Source organism: Schistocerca americana, chromosome 5, assembly GCF_021461395.2.
Source record: "Schistocerca americana isolate TAMUIC-IGC-003095 chromosome 5, iqSchAmer2.1, whole genome shotgun sequence".
NCBI classification, from domain to species: domain Eukaryota; kingdom Metazoa; phylum Arthropoda; class Insecta; order Orthoptera; family Acrididae; genus Schistocerca; species Schistocerca americana.
Genome location: NC_060123.1, coordinates 688,199,838 through 688,210,845, shown reverse-complemented (window position 1 = coordinate 688,210,845; position 11,008 = coordinate 688,199,838). Strand labels below are relative to the sequence as shown.

The 11,008-nt window shown below is 43.7% G+C and overlaps 1 protein-coding gene across 3 annotated transcripts in view; it reads left to right on the top strand.

The window, feature by feature from the left end:
• Nucleotides 1-235: 235 nt before the first annotated feature.
• Nucleotides 236-11,008, top strand: part of LOC124615828 (UDP-glucosyltransferase 2-like) — a 144,409-nt gene continuing 133,636 nt past the window's right edge. For 2 of the 3 annotated variants that reach the window (XM_047143977.1, XM_047143974.1), the window contains exon 1: nucleotides 236-363. The gene's annotated coding sequence lies outside the window, so the exon portion shown is untranslated. Of the gene's footprint in view, nucleotides 364-9,047; nucleotides 9,243-9,369; nucleotides 9,475-11,008 lie in introns of those variants that run through there. The other variant, XM_047143975.1, reaches the window with a different exon arrangement.

Sequence of the window (11,008 nt, the reverse complement as noted above, 5' to 3'; positions counted from 1 at the left end):
CGCCTGCCTGGCAAGTGCTGGCCAGTTCTGCAGTGCTCGGGGCGCCGTCAGCGCGGAAGGCAGACCGCTGAACTTGGACGCCTGTCGCTCGGTCACGAAACAAAAGCGCCCAGTCATGCCGCGTGGCCGTGCGTCCACACACGTGGTCCACATCTGGCGGCGGCGTCACGCCGTGACGTCGCGCCGGACGCGCCTTGGGCCCCGTGGCGACCTTGTGCCGATATTAGAAGCGAGGGTCGCGGCCGGCCACACTCGCCGTAGCTGTCTTGCGCGGTCCGCAGTCGCCGCCGCGGACGGCCGCAGAGCCTGCCTGCCCTGCCTCACCACACGCACCCGCGTGCGTTCCTCACCTGCGGGCCACACGTGAGTCAACCACTCTCCTGCTGTCCTCCTTACTTCGTAGAGCAAACCGTGTAACTTTCTTTTGTCAGCCGCTACTTCTTCCGTACCTTATCTCGCGTAAATGAAATGTGTTCCCCGTTTCCATTGTGGACAACCACCAGCTGTACAATAGAATTGACAATGAAACTTGTGCCAGACTGGATCACGAAACCGAATTTCCCGCTAATCGCGAGCGGTTGCCTTGCCACTAGGCTTGGCTCATGTCCAGTCCCAAACTCCCACGTGTCGTAAACCCTGTGTGTACAACCTGTACTTGTACATCCATTATCAGTTATGTACGTTTCCGTAGACGTATGCTTGACGGCGTATAGAAGAACGGGTCTTGCCATCACTTGTGCACGGATAGCCGAATGGTAAGGTGGCTGCTCGCTATAACTCGCAAATCCGGGTTCGAGTCCCGCTCCGGCACAAATTGTCATTGTCGTTATTCCAGTATTCAGCTATGGTTGTCCTTATTCGCAACCGCGAATACATTTCATTTATTTCATAAAGGCTGCAATGGTCGCAGTGCCTCTTCCTTCGGGCATGCATGCACGATCGTAATTGGGAATAACGCTGCCATTGTAATATCGTACTCATTTCCTACGTCTCTTGGGGTTGGCGCTCCTTGTCTGGGCTGCGCCATTTTGAAAAGTATTTCCAACATTTCACGATACAGTCCTATCGTTATCAGATCGTTCTTTACGGTCCTGATCCCTGTATTCGGTGGACGCCCAAGGCCTCTTTTCGGTTCTTTTCAGTCTAGTACTGTTTTTGTCATATAGTTCGGTTCACAGTGCGCGGCATGCCCGCACCGGCGTAGGCGATTCTCTTGTAGCTCTCCCACTGTTTATAGCGGTCGCGCGGTTCCACACTGTAGCGCCCAGAACCGCTCGGCCACTTCCGCCGGCGATTAAAATTCCTTGATAGTTGCCACTTCACGTGGTGGAGGTGTCTTCCTCCACTCAGAGCGTTCAACGTCACTCCAGAACTGTACGACGTTGCCAAAATGCCACAGCAAATGGTCAGTTCACTTCCAGTTCCTCATCTGCCCTTTTTTTATTGTTGCTTTTGGATCCCGAATCCTGGGTCCGGCCCTTGTATTTCGTATTTCGTCACACTCGATAGACACACACAAACCATCACACAAGAAACAATGTTAACGTACATTTCGTACACACCGCTAGCCAAAACTACTGGATTCTTTCGCAGAAGACGCAGTTCGGCTTCACATATTCAAGTATTAGTATCACAGACATCAAATTACAGCAGGTAAACTTCATATGGCGAAACATGAAATCAAACTTTTTGAACGCAGCTAATGATCGTGTTGCTGGTTCGATAAACTAATAAACGTAACGGCCTGTCCTGCAAGTTGTGAGTCTCGCAGGCTGATAATACTATTTTTTTAAATCTTTAGTAAAATCACTATTATTATTTTCAGTTAATTGGTTTCAATGTAATTTGTCATCTTTTTCTTTGGTCGCATCATTGTCGCTATTGTATTGACCTTCTCATCTGCTCTTATTTTTCTTCGTATCATTCATTTTTCGCCCGAATCTGCCTCTGTCGCCTATAACCTGTAAATCAGTTCCAAGCACTACTCCTCACCGGTCGGTATCGTGTCAGCTCGCGTAGCAACAGCGAGATGTTACAGTTCGCTTCGGTGCTTAGACTTAATTTTTTGTCTTGATGTTGCTCGTAAAAATTAGCTTGAATCACCGTGAACAAAACGATTTTAGTTCTGCCGCAGATTGCTGACCGCCGTTTTCTCGGAAACACCGCACATCACGAGGTAGTGGTTAGTTAGCTCAGGACACGAGTTCAGATTCAGGGCTACAAAACGCGTCGTCTGCCGCATTTCAGTCATTGGTAGCTTATAACCAGTGGTCGAGCGAGCATCTGGCATTTCTGGCATACCTCGCGGCGGCCACTTAGAACATTGCTCCGCGTTACACCAAGTAATTTTAATCGCACTGCCGGCCGCTGTGGCCGAGCGGTTCTAGGCGCTTCAGTCTGGAACCGCGCTACTGCTACGGCCGCAGGTTCGAATCCTGCCTCGGGCATGGATGTTTGTGATGTCCTTAGGTGAGTTAGGTTTAAGTAGTTCTAAGTCCAGGGGACTGATGACCTCAGATGTCAAGTCCCATAGTGCTCAGAGCCATTTTAATCGCACTATAGCGCCTGAAGCAAGCCTCTGGTGTGGCTCAGTCGTCCAGACCAATCTCTGTAACCTGGAGCTCCCGTTCATCTGACGTCCTCATGACCACCATTCTGAACGGTAGCTTACAGCTGGTCTTCTCACGCGTTCTTCCTTTAACTTTGCTAGTTACTTCAACATTCAGATTGCTCCTGTTAGTCACCCCCAACTTAAAACAATTAATTCTTATAAGATTTTTCAGTGTCCTTATCCTTAGAAGCTGTGGATGTTATCGCCGAGCCGAGGCACTCCGGCAGACCGATTGGTTTTATAAAGGTATTTAGATGTGACTCCGATTTGGAACTGGTGGCAGTTCACACACAGTGACCCTACTAGTCGTAGAAGTTCTAGCGACGCGCACCAAGCATTAGGGGTGGGTGGAGGGTGTATCAGAAGTTGAAATTCTTCGAAAATAACCTTATTAAATGCAAAGTTTTCGAGACAGTGTAACTAAATTTGGCACAGTTGTTAAGGAACATTATATGGATACACACACACACGTCTTAATGCTTATTGAAGTTATACGTTTTTAATTATAAACAGCTGAAATTTAATGTATTTTTGTAAAAAGTTCGATATACCATTATTACGGATATCTATGGAACAGAGTATTGATATCTTCTTTTGCAAGATTTTTGCAGCTCTCCAAACTTTTGTGTAAAACAATATACCAAATCTTACGAATTATCCCTTACATAAATGTCTTACTACTGTAGTTAATGAAAATTCTTTCCACAGAATGTTTTACCATAATATTGACTAATTGCATGCCAAATATTTGTACTATAATGTCAGGGGTTTGCGCGGAAAATGTACATAAAGTTGCCAAAATGTAAGTTAAGGTAAACCTGAATCTAAGGTTTGACAGTATTTCACCCTTATCTGGGTGAACCAGTGCAAACCATATGCATTCTCCTCTTCATCTCCAAACAGTCTTTTGTTTGTTTGTCGTCTTACGTTAAACTGATTTTCAAACTCCGTAACAACAATGTCAGCTGCATCAATTCTCCTGTTATTGATTTCCTTCAGTATTGACAGTGTGAAAGCTCCTAGATAAAATCCTAGCCTCTGTAGAGTCCGTAGTCTGCCAAGATTAGCATAGTTAGAAGAGAAGCAAGCATCATACGCTGCAACCTCATCAGCTGATGTGGAAACAAGTGTTGTCTTGGGGCATGGTTTTCCTATCAGAGAGTTGTAACTTCATTAGGATTTTGAGTTCTTCACACACTTTTGTCGAAGCTCTAGCTGTGCTGAACACCGAAATATTCCCTACATTGCGACTGCATAAAACTGGAAGAAAACACTGTAGGAATAAATAATACGGGGAAATACAGAACAACAAAGGGGCGTGACGCCGTAGAAGCTTTTGTTAATTATTATTTTTATAACGCTTAGGAGTGGAACTGGAATGTAATATTCAAGAACTTAAATCTCAATACCGTATATTAAATGAAGATCCAATAAAAAAAAATTTCACAGATTTGGTCACTTTCGCGTACGTTCCCTTTTAAGACAGTCTTAAAATTCTGGTACAGATTCTGTTATGAGAACAATGTCCTCGGCATACGAAAATGTTCATGGAGTTGGTTTCTGCAGATGTTCTGTGACATAGTTCATGACTAGACTGAATAGCAGTTGTCTTAAATCAGATCCTTGGTGGACCCGAAATTTTAACTGAACTGACACCTTCAGGGCTGACAACTTTTGTCTTGAAGTGGTCACACATGTGTTTGAGAATGTAGATGTGCCTGTCCTTTAGGATTTTAACTTTATGAATATCGATTATAGTTCCCACCCCGCTGTCAAAATCACATTGATTGGACGTAGTTTTTCTTATTTTATGCAGTCTGTTTGCCAGCACTCTTTTCAACGCCTTCAGTATTTGTGATGTTACCTTTATTGCACGACATCCCCTTTGTTTTTGTAGAGGGGGTTGGGTCACTTCATCCAGGCACTATTCCTTTTAATAAGTTAAGATTGTTCAGCGAGCGATAATATTTTAGAGTTTAGAAGTTCAGCCGATGATTTACCAGTCTCCTTTGCTTTGCCGTTGTTCCTAGTTTTAAGTGCAGTATTTACTTCTTCTGATGTTGAAGCTTTTAATGGGTTTTCAGCTGGTGGTAAATCATGTAATGCTTCATGGGGTACTTTTCGTTTAACAATTTCTTTTGTAATAGTAATTCCGTTATTCATTAATTTTATTATTGGAAGTCAGTGGTGTTCCATAACTATTTACAATATACTAAATGAGAAACCCGACGTTGGTCGGATATTTATTTATTCCATTATTCTATTAGACCATCTCCTCTTCTCTCCTATCTCTCTGTCCATTTCCCCCACCGTCAGCGCAACTCCGCCCCACTGTCTCCGTCTATCTCCTCCTGCCCTCTCTCTCTCTCTCTGTGTGTATTTCCTCCTCCCTTCTCCCGGTCCATCACCTCTTCCCCCCCCCCCTCTCTCTCTGTCCACCTCATCTTCTCCCCTCTTTCTGTCCATCTCCTTCCCGCCCCTCTATCACCCCTTCTGTCTCTGCCTGCCATTCTCCTCATCCCTCTATCATCTCCTCTTCCCCCTCCCTCTGTCTATCACCCCGTTATTACCTCCCTTCCTCGCACCAGCCCTACTGGGAGGTACGTGGTTTTTAGCCCATAGTATTTGTTTCCAGATAGAAGGTAATGTGTGTACCAAGTTTGACTAAAATCGATCCAGAGGCTTAGGAGGAGACGTTTAACATATGGATGTGAGACATACCAGGTGGTTATAATGAAAGTACAGGTACACACGAAGGTCCAGTATGGGCTATAATTATGTTATGGCAGCGAAACATGATAGATATGCTAATACATTAACGTGGAACCCACTTACACTGGAAAAAAAATTGTTCTAATTTGGGCCACCAGGTACAAATCTGTTTGTATGATGGTATGATATCCACGTTCTCTTTTGACAAACCATAATGTGAGTGAACGATATGGCTATTGAGAAGAGAGAGACCGTGCGCAGTCAGCGAAACTGTTTTGTGTGAACGGCAGCAATTACAGTCCTGCATTGAGAGAGTATTGACGACTGAAAAGTCTGAGCAGAGGCCCGATGTCTTTAAATCGTTTACACAATACGATAAAGAAATTTGAAAACAAGGGTGAGCTTCATGTGGCGCTTGTAAGAGGCAGGCGTCGTTTCCCAGTTGAAGTTATTGACTAGGCTGCTGTTACTGTAACTGACCACGTGCCCCGGGTAGTGCCGCTCCTCACGCAGTGTCACGAGAATTGTCCATCCCTCGGTCAACAGTACGGAAAGTTCTGCGGTCTATTTTACACTGGAACAAGTACGGGATACAGACGGTGCATGAACTGAAACCTTATGATACCCAGCAACGTTCTGAATTTGCACTTCGGTTTCTGACACGGATCGAAGTTGAAGACCCGGCAATATTCTATGGAGTGACGAGGCACATTTCACACTACAGGATTCAGTGAATACACAGAAGTGCCGGATTTGGAGTGCAGTTAATCCGCGTGTTGTGCACAAAGAGTCACTGCACTCCCCGTATGTGACTGTGTGATGTGGATTCACGAGCACCTTTATCCTCGGTCCGTTCTTCTTAGAAGATGACACACCTACAGGGCTTTCAGATGTACCGTGAAGTTTGCACGTTATTGAGACCTACTTGTACAGCATGCAATTCCTGCTTCGGTAGAGCGCAACTGCGTGAAAACCACTGTTTTCATGCAAGATGTTCAAATGTTCAAATGTGTGTGAAATCGTATGGGCCTTAACTGCTAAGGCCATCAGTCCCTAAGCTTACACACTACTTAACCTAAATTATCCTAAGGACAGACACACACACCCATGCCCGAGGGAGGACTGGAACCTCCGCCGGGATCAGCCGCACAGTCCACGACTGCAGCGCCCAAGACCGCACCGCTAATCCAGCGCGGCTTCATGCAAGATGGGAAACACCTCATGTCCCTCGCCCAGTGGAAGAGTGCTGTCTTCTATGAATGTGTTATCTCCAGAGGTTTTCCAGATGCATGACCTGCAGTATTACCTGGTCTCAATCCATGTGACTTTCGGCTCTAGCCATGTCTAAAAGAACGCGATTACCAGGGACACCTTCGATCTCCACCTGATATGACGGCCAGTATACAGGAACAGATTCCACAGGAACTGCTGCGAGCAACAGTTGATAACGTCCTTTTACGAATGCAACATCTCGTCGACGTCTCCGGAACTCACGTTGAACAAATTACGTAAGCGCTGCTTAATAATTGAATCAACAATATGCCTCTCTCATTTGTTTGAACTTTTCTAGCCACATCCCATTCGTGATCCATTACACATGGAAACATTTATACACTTGCTGTTTGCATTCACAGCGCCAGATTTGTACCTGGTGGTCAAAATTAGAACTAATCGATAAGTTTCGCTGCCACGCGATAATTACAACCCATACTGGACGTCTGCCAATAGCTGCACTGTAATTATGACAACACATATTGCACACATAAATATTTGATTTTCTCCTGCTTTACACCATAACACACGGCAGGAATTCAACTGTGCATCTCGATCTTAGGTCACATTCGCTCGTTGCAATCCTCATTCCCTCGACCTGGTTGACACACTGAACGGCACGAATAAGAGACAAACTGCACTTCATAGTTTTAAATGTATTACAAGCCAACTAAACACAGGAAAGAAATACCAATAAGTCCTTTTCGCTCGTTTTTATTTCACCCCTTCTCATCCATACCCCATCGATAGTGTTAAATAGTTCAAATGGCTCTGAGCACTATGGGACTTAACTTCTAAGGTCATCAGTCCCCTATAACTTAGAACTACTTAAACCTAACTAACTTAAGGACATCACACACATCCATGCCCGAGGCAGGATTCGAGCCTTCAACCGGAGCGGTCGCGCGGTTTCAGACTGTAGCGTCTAGAACCGCTCGGCCACCCTGGCCGGCCCATAGTGTTAGAGAGGAATCTTATTCCCACAGTATTCTTATGCAAATAATAAGTCATATATGTAACAAATATGGCTGAAATTTCTCCAGGGGTTCCTGGGTAATGCTTCAATGTTACCCCTTTTCATTCCCAACCCTGCTAACAGTAAATCCCACTCGTCTCCCAGTCTTTAAAGAATTGAACAACCGTCTATAAAACATCCTTACGCTTCTGCTTCCTGTGCAAATGTATTAATGTGTTGAATATTTTACGTTACCGTGTAAGGGGGAAAAAGTTTAGAAAGAGTATGAAATGGTTTAAAGTTTGTTGAGAGTCGATAAACAGTCTCATTATCAAACACCGGATGAGTATTATTCTGTGTAATTCGCTCTCCGTTTTAATACAATCTAGTATTTCAGACTTCTCAGAGTTTATGATGTCATATCTTCTGAACTATGTGTCTCACAATAATATAATTTTGCAAGTACATGCAATGGAACATGTGAATACCTTCTGCGAAATACGTTGCGAGCAGAGGTAATAGTGAAGAAGTAAAAAAGTTAAAACGTCATGCCTGATGCGGCAGCTTTGCTGTATGAACAGCGAATGTAGTAATCGATAAATTCTTTTCTTTTCAACACTTTGTGGGAGGTGTCATCACTTTGTGGTAGGTGCCAGCGAGAAGGTGTTTTGTAAAGATTTGCTATTACGTGTAAACTTTGCTGTAAGTCGCTACGTGCTCCAATTCACAAATACTGGATGAATATGGACTGGGTATTTGTGCACCGTGCGTTACGCTTTATTTCAACCCCTCCCCCCTCCTCCCACCGCTACCTCTCTGAGAGTTATTACCACTACTGTGCTTCTTTTGACATAGTAAGTGACATTGGTATCAAGTTTGGTTGAAATCGATCCAATAGTTTAGGAGGAGGTACTGAAGCTACGTAGATACATACGTGAATTTTTATAAGGTACAGAGATTTATTGTGTTTTATTTCTTTTTCTGATTATTTCTAAATTTTGAGACTTTGAAAATTTTCCTCATCTGTTTCAGCTGTTTAGACTATTAGCTGGCAGTTGATCTCGGAACAGCAACCATACTCTGGGGATCTTTCTGGTTTCTATGTTATCAAGACTTTGTTAATCACGTCTAGTGATTATAAATGAGATATGCGGATGATTGGTGCTGGGCATGGGTGAGAGTAGTGAGATTCGTGCAGCTTCACTTGTCGTTTGCAGCACGAAATTGTCACGCCACATTAGCCGCTAACAAGTCTTCCGTTTTAGGGAAAGTATCTGCTCTGTACGTCAGGATAAGTGTGAGTAAATGCTTCCAGTCATATCCAACTTATAATCACTTCCCTGTTCACGATGTAGCGGTACTCAGCTAAGTATATCGTGGCAGTACCACTCCAACATTATTTACGTGCGACACATGTTACTAATGTTTGTAGAGATTTTCAGACCCAGTCATTGGTGAATTAACTCCTGAATATAAATTACTGCTGAAGGTAAACAAAAAACAAACATGAAGCTTTCACAGTAAGATCATTACCTGAAAAGACTTTGATCTTATCACGAATAGTTGACAAGTGGAATGTTTATATTGAAGTATACGAAAATGTCAGGAAAACAAAATGAATATGCACTTCAATTGCTAACTGCAGAATAATAGCAGATCCACTTTTACAAATTTTACAGGAGAGACAGAAAGGTACTTTATCCAAAAACTCAAAATCAGAATTATTATACGCTGTCTAAAAACATGTGGTTGTACAGTACTTCAGATAATGTATTTCATGCCCAACTTTGTGCTAGCAATAGCTTAAATTTTTTTGCAGCTGGACGTGTACCCTACCATCAGCAAACAATATGGAATATAAATTAAAAGCCTCAGGTTTATATCATCACTAAGGGAAGCTTTTTTGCAGAACTCTGGCCATCAGGTAATGTAATCTGTACAGTATTCTGTTTTCATGAGAACAAAACCAAAACTGTCTTTCCTCTACGAAGAATGAAATTTGAGGTGTATCATCTCACTAACAGTGTCATATAGTTCCTGTTCTGTCAGTTGTCTTCTGATTATGATAAAATCCCCATATCTCTATCACTTTTTGCAGTAACCGGCAAATTATACGTACTGCTAGAACCTCTTTATTGACTGTGTGTAAGTTCCGTATATGCAGCAAACGATGCGGCTAACTAATTGGATGTCTTTGATGCACAAAAAAAGAATTTTGAAAATTTTGGATATCTCCTTTCTGCAGTTAGTGATTCAGTTAGTTGCAAAGGTAACTGAATATTATCTCTGCAGCAAATGTTTTAATGAAGTAAATGGGAATGGCAAATATTATTCCGTCGAATTAAGTGTCCAGCTACTCCCGAAGCAAGCAAATTATGAAACTAGAAACGCTGTAAGCCTGTATTCTTCCCCCACCCCTCCGCACCCCAGGCACGTCATTCGTGATACTTGGCCACTTCAAGGTATCGCTAACTGCACTTGAGGGTAGGTTAAAACGACGTAGATTCCGGTTTTGTGGGGTTAACCGTGTTAATGTTGTTGTTGTTGTTGTTGTTGTGGTCTTCAGTCCAAAGACTGGTTTTTTGCTGTTCTCCGCGCTAGTCTGTGTGGTGCAAGCCTCTTCATCCTGCGTAGCTACAGCGGGCTACATGCACTTGAACCTGTCTTGGTCTCCCTCCACAATTTTTACCGCCCATGACTTCTTGAAACCTCAAGATGTTCCCTACCACCTGATCCCCTATTATATTCAAGGTGTACCAAAGACTCTTTTACGAAATAATAGTGCGTGTGGCATGCATGTTCGAAGGAACATTGCTTCGCACTTTCTAATAACACAGGCACTGCTATTTCGTATTTATTCGCCAATACCAAGCCCTTGCCTCTCAAGAAACATATCCTTCTTGACCGAGTCTGTCAGGAACCTTAACAGAAGAACTGGCACCAGTTTCTCAAATGACGCCAGTGGCGGTGCAGCACATTTACCACTAGACACTTCGCAATATACGTGCTTTGTCTATCGAATACAGCTACGTTCAGATGTCGGAGCCCAGATCAGCCACGGCGAGCGACATCTGTCGGGTACCAGCGATCGAAAGACACAGCAACCCTAGCGACAGTAGGCATCCATATGTCAATTGACATGTGGTATGGCTGTAGATACATTACATTTTCATAGGGACAGAGACGTGCAATGTGCTACCTAACGGTTAATGGTAAAAATGTGACCCCGTCGTGTCTCTAAGCGATTCAAGTAACGAATTCACCGTTATGCCCTCAGTCCCAAACTCTGAACGACGGTGAGTACCGCCCCACACGCGGTCCCTCAGCAGACATTTGGCGCTTGGTGACATAAATGTTCGCTTCCTTCCAGTGAGGCAACACGACAGTGGACAAGCAATTGTATTCTTTCCGAACGGAACGTACTATCTACGTACTACAACGAATGCAGTAACGTGACT